The 14,488-nt window shown below is 38.4% G+C and overlaps 1 protein-coding gene across 31 annotated transcripts in view; it reads right to left on the bottom strand.

The window, feature by feature from the left end:
• Positions 1-14,488, bottom strand: part of ANK2 (ankyrin 2) — a 3,034,032-nt gene that overhangs the window by 1,045,410 nt on the left and 1,974,134 nt on the right. The gene's annotated exons all lie outside the window — the stretch shown is intronic.

Genomic DNA, 14,488 nt, shown 5'->3' with positions numbered 1-14,488 from the left:
AGATCTTCTATGTCACAGTCTGTGTACAAAACAACATATATGATAAAGGATAAAAGTCAGAAGGAAAAAAACACACCAGTTGAACATATTGTATTTACTATTTTGTTCATTTTACCCTCTTCTCAAAACCATACTATAGTTACATACATATTATTCCATGGAGAAAAGGTCCTGCATACTGAGGACATTATTTAGTGAAGCATGCATGTCCTCTGTGTAGGACACTCTTGGGAAATAGTGCTACAAAACACAGAAATGTGAAACCAAGCATTGTAACTACATGTTGAAAGGGCAGTGACCATTTGCTCTACTCTCAAAGTGTATGCACAGCCTAACTTTCACAGGCCCTAATGCACAGTCCTGGTCATCAGGTATCCGCACATACACCTACAAGTCTGTATTGTATCTCACACTAGACATGTCACTGTGTTTGGCTAAGTGTCCTCTGGTATATCACTGACTAAATGGCAACTGAATATGTCATCATGCAGAGGTAGTGTATACAACAGTTGCAAATGAACAGAGATATCATTCAATATATGATGGGGGGAGCTGATTGACAGAAATACAAAATTTAATGCTGTCATTTATTTGATGTATCCTTTCTAAAGCTCGTCCTGTATCAGCATAAATACCTGCCTGCTGATGCACACTATCTGAATTTTAATGTCTGCCTCCTTGAAAATTATATGTTAAATACAAAAAAATGGCAAATTTTCTTTTCTAGCATTACAAACAAATCATTATTTAGGGAAATACCCTTAATCCTACTTTATATCAGGTAAACTTTGTCTAGATAACAGTCATATAGCAAGCAGTGGCACCAGGGACTCCTGCGTTAGTCCCTGGGCAGTGCATGCTTGTAGAGCATATTGCATAACAGGCCATATTAAGTACAAGATGGCTACAAAATGGTGTACGGGGTAAAAAATCCGGACACTAATACTGTCTCTAAAAGGAGAAAAGGAAAGCAGTTTATTCTGTTTAGAAGAAATCTAAAAACTTATAGAGACGCATGTAGAAGCTCTGCATCATGGGCAATGCGAACACTAAAGCTAGTGCAAAACACATGGGAAGTAACAGGTAAAAGTAAAGAGAACTTAGTAAGGTCTCTACCAAAATCACAGATGCAAATATCCAAAAATGGGATAACCAGCTAAACAGACTATATGGTAAAAATGAAACAGAAAAACAATAAACCAAAAAGACCGACCATCTCAAAAAGTAATACATTTATTCGATAAACTGCAACACTGTAAAGCTTTCGAGTACAAGACTCTTTCTCAATGCAACAGTTTAAAACATCAGATGCTCCACCTGGTTTAAATGCAGTAAATAGTATTAAGCCTATACTTAAGTTAAAACATTCTATTATTTAATGCTGTATGAAAATGTTTATATTGTTCTTATATTGTTTTTTATGTTGTGTGGTTTTATTGGTGATTAAAGGGTTAACTTTTTACTGAATTAATTAGTTTCAATTGGTAGACTGGCTGTAATTTTAAATTGTTATAAAAATACTGAACTGATGTTTTAAACTGTTGCATTGAGAAAGAGTCTTGTACTCGAAAGCTTAACAGTGTTGCAATTTATTGAATAAACCTATTACTTTGTGAGATGGTCTATCTTTTTTGTTTATTGTTTTTCTAAATCACAGATGCCTTAAACTGTATGGTGCTCTGCTTAAATATCCAATAATACTTTGAATTATGCAGGTAAAATGTGCTTAATTTAATTTATTGCTGAACTGTAATGTTGTAATTTTTTCATCTGAGTACATATTTTTCTTGGGATTGTCATGCTGCTAAGGTTCTTTGCCTTTTTATCCAGATACAATACAACAGTAACATGATTAACTGATTTATAAGATAACAAATATCTGACCTATCTATTGCTCTATCTGTCTGTCTATCCATCCATCCATCATCTTCTATGTAATTAGTTTTTTTTTTTTTGTGGAAAATTATCCAGAAAGTCTTTGAAGGATCATTTACGACAGTTTAAAAAAATAAAAAGCAGCATCACTATAAATCACATCAATAAATAAGTATGGAAGAAGTTTATTATACTATGATGATTAATGTGATGTGGATATTTGTGTGGCTACCAGTAAAACACCTGGTCTAATCTAATGTCAGTGCAATTAATGTTACATCTACCCATTGTTGGTCTGGCATTGCTACTTTGGCTACTGTAGCCCATTTCAAACTGACAGTCTTAATGCAGTATACTAGCAAATTATTGCTATGTTACTGCTTCAAACTCAGACAAACAACATGCAAAAACACCATGCTGACATAAGACTCTCATGTGCCTTTTTACTGCACAAATTCAGTCATGCTTTTCACTTATTAAAGTGCCTCTTTTTAGGAGCGACCCAGAAGCACTTCCTGGAAATAGTCGTACAATTTGAAAGTAGACTTTGTGGGAGCTATACCAGGAAGAGGACGCTCTCTGAAAAATACTAAGTGATCTTAAATTAAAGCACTGTATGAGAATAATGCTAGCAAAAAGCAAGCATTAGAAATAGACATTTGCATATCACACACCAAAAACAGATATTAGGACAGAGTTAAGCCCGCCCCTTCTCCAAACATACAAACACACTTCCTAAATTCCTTGCAACTTTTCCATGTAAGCACTGTCAGTCTGTTGTACTCAACATTAAGTATTTTATAGTTTCAAAGCTACTGTCTTTTGCACCAATGTTGTGTAGTTATTATTGATGTGTTTGGCTAATTCTGCTACTAAACAATCATGGCCAAGTGGTTAAGTCAATGGACTCAACATCTTTTTACAAGGGGTTGGCATAATGGTTAAGAAGGTGTTTACCACAGAGGCAAAAGACATATGCTTTGATTTTCTCCAAGCTAAATTGGCTAGGCTTAAAATGGTCTACAAGGAATGTTAGCCCAGTACTTCCCTATAAACCTATAAATCTATAAAAACTAGCAACAAAGTAATGAAAAATATCACTTATCCTTTCTAAGACTAAATTACAGCAAAATACTATACTCAAGTAAACAGTACAGCTGAAAGGCTGATCAGACCAGTTAATCCAGTAGCCTGAGTGGTAGGAAGCCTTACTAGAGCCTGCTTAGCAGCAGCACCGCAGTATTATTTATCAGACAGATCGCAGAGAGAGGAAATTTACTGTAACTTAGGTAATGGACTTTGAACATGAGTGATTCTCATTGGATTTTCAATGTTTACACAGCATGGCTTTAACATATTGATAAACCCCACTGAAAAAATGGCAGAGCTTTAATCCTCCAATAAATCACAGCATGGAGACTGAAATCTTCTCTGAAAGCTGCCATTTCCTCTCTCCTCATTAATACTCAACCTTGCACTGTTTGTGACATACAAAAAAACTAAACTAAGCCAAACTTAACCTAAGCAAGTAACTGCAGAACTGCAGCAAGCAGTAAGTTACATGAGCATGTCTTTTCCTTCCCCTCCTTGATAAAAGAGGTCTGAATAAGCCAACTGGGGAAAATAAATAAATGCAGTAATCTAAAGGAAATAAGTGTTTCAGCAGTTACAAGGACTTACTTTTTCATTTCCTTTTACTAATCAAGGCTCAGGGAAAGCAATAGTTGGGAAGTGGGAAAATAAATAAAGATCTAACTCAAGCAACTGCAGTAGCAGTTACAAGAATATGACTTATGTGCTTGTGTGTGTGTCTGTGCGTGTGTGAAAATTAAATGTTTGTGTGTGAGATAGCAAGTTCTTATGCTTTGCACTATATCTAGCTGACAATAATAAACTGAAATAAATGCAATTTATATATTCCTTCATTTTCTCTAAAGGGTGTGCAAACAAAGTACTTGGAACATTTAATAATACAGGTGTGTGTGTGTATGTGTTTCATGAGAGTGCAAATGTGGGTGAATCTGTGTATCTCTCTATCTGCCTGTGTGTATGCCTGTGTATACATGGGTGAATATGTATATCTCTCCTTGTGTGTGTGTGTCTACCTATCTGAGTTTTTGTATACGTGTGTAACATTGTTTTTCTCTGGCTCTGCATTTGTGTGTGTGTGTGTGTGTGTGTGTGTGTGTGTGTGTGTGTGTGTGTGTGTGTGTGTGTGTGTGTTGACGCTGGGTCATTTGGTCATCTTGACTAATGTTTCCAAATGGGAACGGGTATTTCCTGGTGATATGTGGGCTGAAAACCTGGCCTACTCTGACCTATAGCAGGGACCCATGCTAATGGAGGGAGGGGTGCATGTGCCCCTATTGGCCAGTGTGTGCCAATTATAAAGCCCAGCAGTACAAGGTCAAAAAGCTACTGACTGGTGTCTAGTTGTCCAGTGTGGGTATAGCTCTGTTGAGTAAAAGCTGGATGTAAAACCAAATAACTTGACAAACATGAACTAAGGATTGTTATACTCAATATAGGTTTGCCTTCAGGACATAGCTTGGAAGTGGATGACATGATGGTAAGGAGGAAGCTGGACATCCTCTGTATCCAGGAGACAAGACGGAAGGGCAGCGCAGCAACATCACTTGGCTTGAGTATTTTATTTAGGAGGAGAACAGACTAGAAATGGTGTGGGAACTGTGGTGAGGGAGAAGCTTAAAAAGACAGTGAGGGATGTCATCAGACATAGTGACAGACTCATTGGAATCAGACTACAGTGTTATGATAGGGTAATATTCATAGTCTCAGCCTTTGCTCCACAGCAGAGTTGTGATATTGTGACAGTGAAGAAAACAGTGCACTCAGACAGCAGCTGCAGAATGTCGATAAAGTAGGACGACATGAACTGGTGTTGATAATGGATGACTTGAATGCACATATCAGGACAGACAGAACAGGAAATGAGTACTACCTGAGTCCACATGGGTGAGGCAACAGGAAGAAAGAAGGAGAGGCCATTCTAGACTTCTGTCTGGCAACTGGCCTGTTGAAGGCCAACACATTGTTAAGTAAGAAAGACAGTCACAAGACCATATACACGAGTGGTCAACATGCAACTCAGGTTGTCTTCCTCCTAGTAAGGAAAGGTCATCTGGGTAGAATCAGTCATTACAAAGTCATCCCTAGGGAAACAGTCACCCCACAGCATAAGCCACTGGTTGCCACAATCAGCTGAAAGCAGTGGTCAATGAAGGCTCTAAAGTCAACAGATCTAGGCTGAAGATTTAGAATCTGACTGGAGAGAAAGCACAAGAAGTCAAGGAATTATTCAGGGCTTTAGCATCTCAGGAAGAGGAGGAAAGAGGTGCAGTTGAAGAAGAATGGCAGCACCTAAAAATGACATATGTGGGAACTACAGAACAGATATGTCACTGTGCCAGGTATAGAAATAAGGTACTTAAGAAAAGTTGGTGGTGGAATGCAAAAGCCCAAGAAGACATCAAAAAAGGAGTACAAGAAAAACTGGGAGACTGACAAAAAAGATGGCTAAGAAGGAATACTGGCTGGATAACAAAGAGGCTAAGAGAGGAGTTAAAATATCAAAGAACAAGTCATCAGATGAACTCTACCATCTAATGGAAAGCGACCTGATAGATGGCACAAAGAAACTTTTTCAAGTTGCAAGGCAAAGACAGAAAGATAAAGAAGGTAGTGAGACACCCTTCATAAGGGATGCCAGCAATAACCTGCTTCCCAGTCCACAGGACATCAAGGGCAGATGGAAGCAGTACTTCAGCAGCTTCTGAATGAAGAAAACCACACAAAACTGTACTGTCCCAGATGCAGCCTAGTATGAAAGAAGAGCAGACCCCATCCTCGAAGAAGTCAGAACAGCTCTTAGGAAAATGAAGTCAGGAGAAAGCATCAGGCTCAGATGAGGTCACAGCAGATATGATCAAGAGTTTGTGTGAGACAGAGAAGAAATGGCTTCTAGGGGTACTCATAGTATGGAGGGAAAGGCATACTCCAGATGGCTACAGAATAAGCATACCTATGCCATTGTGCAAGAACAACGGGGACATTCACAACTGTGGACAATGTAGAGGTATCAAACTCCGATCGCACTGCATGAAAGTTCTGGAGAGGGTGACTGGTAAATAAATATGCAGAGTAGTAAAAAGTAAGATGAGAGATGAGCAGTTCAGATTTAGATCAGGAAGCAGCACAACCGACCTGATGTTTGCAGTGAGACAGACAGTTGAGAATAAGCTAGAGCTGAGGAAAGAGTCCAACTGGGCATTCCTAGACGTGTAGAAAGCATATCACAAGGTCCCGAGAAAGCTGATTTGGGCCATCTTGTGGTGGTTCGAAGTCCCAGAAACATTGGTAGAAGTAATACAAGCTATGTACAAGGACCCAATGACTTAAGTACAAACAGTGTTCAAACTCACAGAGAGTTCCAGTGGGAGTGGGTGTGTATCAGGGTTCAGCTCTGAGCTCACTGTTGTTCATACTGGTGATGGACTACATTAGCATATAGGTCAGTGGTGAAAGGTCATCAGTGTTGCTGTATGTGAATGATGTGGTACTAAAGGGACAGAGGAATGGGACACAAAACTGAAGGCACATGGGATGAAACTGAGTACAGATAAGGCAGTTTTAATGGCAGCAAATGGAGGAAATCAAAAGAAGGTAAGAACTGAGATAGATGAAGATAAAATAGTGGAACAGATTAACAGCTTCAAGTATCTGGGAGGGGTGGTTGAGATGAAGGGAAGTCTGAATAAATAGGTCAAAGCTAGAATTAGAGGGGCTACAGTCAACTAGTACAGAGTGTCAGTGGAAGCTGAAAAGTAAGTTGTACAAAACAGTGGTATGACCAGTACTACTATATGGTACAGAAACCTGGCCAGTAATGGTAGAGCACTTGAGGAAGTTAGAGGTGATGAAGATAAGGTACTTGAGACAGGTGGTAGGATGTACACCTTGCCACAGTCAAAGAAATGATGTCATCAGAGCAGAAACCCAAGTAGTTCCAATAACAGAAAAAGTCAAAGAGAACAGATTACTGTGCTATGGTCACATGCGTGGAAAACCAAAAGAATCTGGTGAGAATTTGTGATAGACAAGATACAGGAGAAAGAGTACAGGGATACAGGAAGAAGACAAGAGGTGGATGGATTGTTGACAGAAGACCTACAACAGTCAAGCATGACTATCGATGAAGGTAGGTGAGTGGCACCGAATCGAGAGAAATGGCGACATTTCACATGACATTCCAACCACAGATAGAAAAAGGGAAAAAAGCGGGATGATGTATACACACATATACAGTAAATATATATATATATATATATATATATATATATATATGTATAAAACATATGTGTGTATATCATGAGGGGTGACTAAAATGCTTGGGCAAAGTAGCCTAGTGACTATCGTAAGTGAGGAAAATTTTATATACAGCTACATACTAGGCAAACTCATATAGAAATACACAAACACACACACACATTTGTGGCTTTGCTGCACTGCCCTTCCATCTTGTCTCTTCAATTCGTAGGATGTCCATCCTCCTCCTTACCATCATGTCATCCCCTTCCAAGCTGTGTCTTGCCAGTGATCCTATACTGAGTGTAGCAATCCTTTGTTCTTGTTTGTTTAGATTGACTGATAGAAAATCATATTTTCTACCATATAATGGTCTAGGACAAACCCATACAAAGTAGTGAACAGTGTGCAATGAATACTATGATTAATGAAAAACTAACCTGGCAAATCCCATGTCATTGCATTAGAGTAATACAGTACCCACAATGTTATGCATTGGAATGGCTCTACAGGGTCGTAGGCAAGGTTTTGAACAAATGACTTACAGAGCAAAAATGATTAAACTATGTGCTTGAATTTTGATTTTTGTCAATGCCTGCATGTACCCATTTTTGGAAAAGGAAAACTTCAGAAAACAAAGGGTGTGGAGGCTCATCCTCCCTTCAAATATGCATTCAGCTTGAAATTCATGGGCATTTTGTTAATGTCTGTGTTGTCAACTGATTTTAATATTTTGTGAACTGGCCTGGAGCTGTCTAAAATCTTGTTCCACACTCATGTCTGCACTGCAGAAGGCATTAGATGTGGTAAATTATATTCAAACCAAAGATTTCTCTAAAATAAACAAGCAATAATGCCTGATAGCTGGGTGCTATGAGGAACTAACTGAAAACCCAAGAGTGTTGTAAGGTGGGCCTCTCCATTCCTGGAAGGTCCATTATTTCTCCTCTGTTGCCTACCCTGGAAGACATTATAGAGCTTAGATAAAATACTAGCTGTTAAACTGTTTTGTATTTTTATTAGTATATACATTTTATATTTTTCATGTATAATAGTTCCCCTGGCTAGTGTTTAAAAGTAACTGTTGTAGGACATGTAATTGTTGTTGGAAGAAATATTTGCATTCAAACTACAAGTTGTGTCAGTATTTAATAATGTGTGTGCTTATACTGTATATATGTACACACACATAGACATAAAAAACAGAAAACAATGAACATTTTAATGTACTTTCTCTGTGCCGTGTCTGCTGACCACCTACTCCCCAAGGTCATGCTCATTTGATCCTCATTACCTGGTGACAGCATGGCAACCATCCAGACAGTTTCCATGTTCTACCTCTATCTTCCCTCTGGTTGTTGATGTGTACACTTGCAGAACCAGGGGGCCCTTACGACTTCTCCTGTAAATGTGCACATTCCTGAACATGCTTCATGGACACTACAGCACAGATGGGGATTTGCTGAGACAAGTGAGTATGCCTGACCCAGATGCTGCATGTACACCCCTGTCTCTGGTACATGCCAGGACTGCAGTAGTCTGGAGTGCCTCTTTCCCCTCATTATAGGTGGGCTGGCATTGTCCACTTACTCCTGCTCTCCACCTTTGGCTCCTCTAATGCTCAGGTCACTAGCTAGGCCTGAGTTACCTGGATCACAGTCAGGACTTTATCTCTATATACCACTGAATCCAAGGGGAACCTCACATGTTTAGTTTCAAGTGTTTGAATGTTTCAGTCAAGGGATGATATTCAAAGAGTATTTGAAGTTACACTGAGTACATTATTTCCCAGACATACTGACATCCTCAATAAATCAGACTTTAGCTTAAAGCCTGTTTTGGACATCTTAATTTGAAATAATTTCTGCATAATGCACGCTATTCATAGCTACCTATGTCTAATGATACTACGCATTTGAAATAAATGGTGGTTTATTCTCCATGCAATGAATTCCCAGAACTCTGGAAGCTGGGACTGCTTCTGCTATGAAGCTCATTTCCTGCAACATTTTCAGAAGGGACTCAATTTACTGTACTCGCTTTTAACTATTATATCTCCTGTTATGAGAATAAGTAGGAAATATAGGAGACCTCTGGACAGATTACCATTTCATATGCCGTAAATCATGACAAGTATAAGAATGCGTCACAGTTATGCCTATGTTATGCTAATACTTGGCTTCCCAGCATGAATGCATATAATGCCAAAAATGGCTTGAAATGTTTGCACAGAGGGCTAAGACTATGTGCAACTAAAGAGCTTCAGCCTGTAATACTGACTTGGGTTCCCTCTGTCTGCATTTGCAGACTGTGAGGTTCAGAGCAAGTTACTTAAGCAAAAAGTCAACACTTACTTGCAGTCAGGTGACTTTTCATCAGTTGTGTCAGTTAAACAATGTCCCCCTAACAAACGTCTGTTAGCTCAGCACTCAGATCTTTCCTCATAGCCAAAAATTTCAATGCAAATTGAAGTGAGTTCATAAGGAGCACACCACAAGAAATCGCACAAAAGGAAGAATGCATGCAAATCTCATTTCTCTCTGCTCCTTCCATGTGTTACAAATTTTCAGTCACACCAGTGGCACACAGGGATAAAGGCCTGATTATGGTCTAGCCAGACCACATTAAATTGGTGGCTCAGCGAACTAATAGAGTGGCAGGCAGAGATGGGAGTTATCAGCTAGGGAGGGTGGCCTTCTGGGCGATCCCTGGTGGAGGCTGGGGCATTGCTGTTGGGAGGTGTGGTCAGTGGGGAAGGGTGGAGACAAGGCTGATCTGCTGCAGAGGTGGATCAATACATCACATGTCACCACTGCATTCTCGCCCCTCAGATAAACTACAAGGTTCACAAGGGGGGGGGGGGTGGAGAAACTGGGAAGGCCAAAAAAGGGGAAAAATGGAGGGATGTTAGACAACATAACTCCCCAGGACATCCTTAAGATCCTAACTTACTACAGCTAAATTTAAGGCATTGGTCTAGAGTTTGATTGGAGTGCTGCAGACCAAGTAATGGCATGGGGCACTCAGAAGGCTGTAGATATGATAGAAAGAGGAGAGATAAAGAAATAAAAGGAAAAAAATCTTTTCATATGTATATACACTCTCATATGTATTCCCGAGGTGCATGAGCCATTTAAACAAATGATTATAACAAGCCTCTTCAAGCACACCTTGTTACAGTAAACCAGGGGACCTGAGGGCAGGTGAGTGCTTGATACTGTTCTTTACTCTCACTAGAATATTAAAAACAAAATCCATGGTGGGTGCAGGGCTTATACAGTATCTACCCATATGTGTTGCAGTTAGAGCATGTGGCAATGCACAGGTGGTCTAATGGAAGCACCGATGGGGAATACAGTTCATTTCAGTGTACCTGGGCTACCTTAAAAGCATTTTTTTTCTTTTGGAAGGAATATGTTTTTAGATCATAAGCTGAGTTTTCTGAAAGTGTAGTACAGAGTTACTATTACAGTGATGAGCCTGCATTTATGTTTTTATACATTTTTAATTACACAAGACTAGAAAAACACATGTGTGTCCTTTCAGGTCAACGCAGGAGCACTGGCTGGTTAACTGACTTCCTACTAGTTTCATATACACAAGTGTAGACTGAAGGAATTAAACCCATAGCTGTAAAATAAGGTTTTTAGATGCTCATTGTCTTACCCATCTTTGCTGTACTTCAGTCTTTCTATAGGTCTGGTAAACATGTTTGTAACTTTACTATTATGAATTTTTAGGAGATACATTATCAACATGCCATCTATGGGACTCCCACCTTATAAACTGTAGTAGTGTGATTGTGCCATTCCACCACAGATGTGATTTCACACTAACAGCAAAAATCTCCAATAAAATATTTTTGGAAAAAGTGTTTTCAACATTCTTGCTCATATCAATAGATTTAATTTCATGAATACACTGCCTATAACTTAATCAATTTATGGTATTCCTTTAGACAACATTGAGAATGTAGCAGCGATCAAATTAAAATCCAGACAAAAATGTGCTTTTAATTTTTTCAGAAGCTTTTATTACTGTTGTGGGAGAACTAGTTTGTTTAAATACAGTATCAAATGAATCTCCCTGCTACTTAAACTAGTTAATTCAAACTTTAAGTTACTGCATTCCCAGGAACCTGTGAGGCACGATAACCCTTGAGGCTTGTGTCTCACAATGCTCATAGGATTGTGGCAAAATCTATATAACTGCACACCACTTTGTGTCTTATTACTTAAACAACAGGCAACCTCTGCTACTGACTAGCCTATTTTATTTTCAGTATTCAGGACCCAATAAAGGTTTTTGCTATTACTGCCTCATTGCTGTTTCTATAATGGAACAATACATTTTTCCCCAAGATCTCACCAAAACAACACTGATACAGAAACTGTGTTTTACATAGTGTATATCATGGACAGAAGTAGGTTAAAAAATAAAATAGACAGCTGGGTGCACATGTCCCCAGGACAAAAACAGTGTCCAAACCTGGTACATGCACTGGTGCCATGAATGGGAAAAATGACAGTGTAGAACCCTCAAGACATGGAAAGATTCTGACAATGGGGTTAGGCCAGGCTCATGGGGAAGATGCCCCCCCCCCCATTCTAGTCCACAAAAAAAACACAAAAACGGCAGACCAAAAAAGATCCATAAAGATGACAGAGTAGACTACTGAGGTTAAGAAAGAAAGAAATTATGTACTGTTACTATTATGCCCAGAATTTCCAGACAGAAGATATTCAAAAAGATTAAGAGAGAAATTGGAGGAAAGAAAAATACTTGCACAAGACAAACTGCAAATGCATCAAATACAAAATTGTGTTCATTAATACAGCATATCCATGAAAAACATTATATAGACTAAGAACTTTGGACAGTCTGGGAAAAGAAGTCACTGAGGAGATTTTTAAAAGGTATAAAAAAGAAACATGGACATGTGAAAGAGAGCTAGATATCTGATATGGTGCAATATTTATGCAAAGGAGAAAGCCAAACTAATCAATACAAAAAAAGCACCTCCAAAGATATTTGAAATGAAATACAGACAATGGCACCCAGCTACAGAAAATTTCACAAGCAAAAATATGATCAAAAGGCTGAATGTAGAACAGAAGATTAGTAAAGTAGAAGTTAAACAAATTGAAGCTATGGAATACCTGTGAAGTGAAGGATTTACTGTAGAAAGCTGAACACAGGTTATGTCACAGCATGATGAAACAATGAGTTCCCAAAGTAAGGAGAAACAGGTGAAGAAGGAGACATCTGAAAAAGAAATATGAAGATGTAGGGGTTGCCACCTATCCATTTTTCTCGGACTATCCAGAAATCAAGCTGATTATCTGGTAGTCTGGAAAACACTGTTAAAACTCTGGTATTCTTTCTCAGAAAGGGAATCAGACTATTAGAGTTTGTTAAATTGGCAGATTTACTATGCTATTTTACATAAAAGCATAGTAAATCAGCAGAAAGCAGCATCATGAATGGAAAAAGAGGTTGTTCCTAATCGGCTGCTGTCATGATGACATCACAAAATGGGCAGAACGTGGATGGGAGAGGGGCAGAAATGAGCGGGGTCATGGGTGATGCGAGGGGTGCGGCATTGGTCCAGTTTTAGCCACAACAAAAGGTTGCAACCCTATGAATATAGGAAAGAAAAAGAGATTTAATATGGTGCAATACTTATGCAACGGATAAAGCAAAATGAATCAATACTAAAAAAAGCAGCACCAAAGATATTTGAAGAGAATACAGCCAAAGGCATCCAGATATGGAAAATTTCACAACACAAAAACTATGAAAACATAGGGGGAAAGTAGAAAAGAGGATTAGTAATGGAGAAGTTAAAGAAATAGAAACTGAAGTTATGGATTACCTGTGAAGTGAAGGATTTTATGTAGAAAATCCAACTCCGGTAATGTCACAGGATGATTTAACAATAAGTCCCCAAATTAAGCAGAGATAGGTAGAATGGGAAGCATCTGATTACTTGTCACATGAAGAAAATCTGGAACCTTCAGCTGGAAACCAGTATAAAAATTCAATTAGAGTTAAAAAACCAAGGGAAGGAGAAAGAAATGATGTCAACTCTGACGCAGTCAATGCTGTGGAGCGATAGGCCAGTGAGTTCCCATACAAAAGAGGAATGGATGACACAGGATACAGTTGAAGAGAATATGTCAAAGGAAGATGTTCTAGAACTTTCTGTACAATGCCAGCAGGAAATGGAGAACAAAGAATGTTCCCTCAGTTTAAAAGAAAATGACTTAAGTGAAGAGTCGCGTGATTTTATAGAGACAGACATTAAGATTGATCAAAGAAATAGATTACAGAAAGTCATTAAAACCCAACATGTTAGAAGTCTAATATAACAAATGAACACAATAATCAAGAGTATCAACAGAAATTCATGTGCTATAACATAAGTAAATAGTATATATTACTGTGCAGCTACATTAATGACAGATAAAGTCTTACCACAAAAACACACAGCAACAACGGAAAGAAAGGGAAGAAATCAAATGACATCATAGAAGTATCGAATACAGAATACTATAAAGCAAGTAAAACAAAAAGTGTCACTTTTATAGAAGGGAACAGATCAAGAAAAATATTTATAAATATAGACATGATAAAAGCAATGTGCAGTATCAAAACCGACCAGGATCTGTCACACACTATTACTATACTAAAGATATCAAGACAGAGAGAAAAACTTAGACGGCATGCAGGTAAATATAAAGGCAAAGTACAAAATAAGCAATTCACTGATGACCCAAAAAGATTTACAGAGAACTGGGAAACAAAGCAAAAGGAATAGAAAGACCATCACCAAAAAAGAAGAAATAAGACACATTTTGGAAAAATGTCCATGAAGACTGTGTGAGACATAAGAAAGATTCTAAATGTATAGTAGTAAAAGAAACAGTAAGACGTCCAAATGTATAGGATATGAAATGGGATGAAGAAATGGACAGAGAAATTGAAACAAAATTAAGAAAAGCTCCTAAATGGAAAACCTCAGGCCTAGATGCGATACCTAACTTCTGGCTAAAAGTATTAACATCCTTACAGGAAGATTTAGCCCTGAGAAAGAGTTATTTACATGCTCATCCCAAACAGACAATAAAATGGTTAAAAACAGGAAGAAATGATACTCCTCTTTAAGAGTGAACCTGCTAACTATCCTAAAAACTATAGACCAATAACTTGCCTTTTGACAACGTATAAACTATATACTGGAATTGATGCTGAAAGAGTTTATAGTCATTTAGAGGAAAACTCAGTC

The sequence above is a fragment of the Protopterus annectens genome, chromosome 2.part0 (genome assembly GCF_019279795.1).
Source record: "Protopterus annectens isolate FY-2018-M chromosome 2.part0, PAN1.0, whole genome shotgun sequence".
Lineage (NCBI taxonomy): Eukaryota > Metazoa > Chordata > Ceratodontiformes > Protopteridae > Protopterus > Protopterus annectens.
This window is presented reverse-complemented; position numbering and strand designations above follow the sequence as displayed.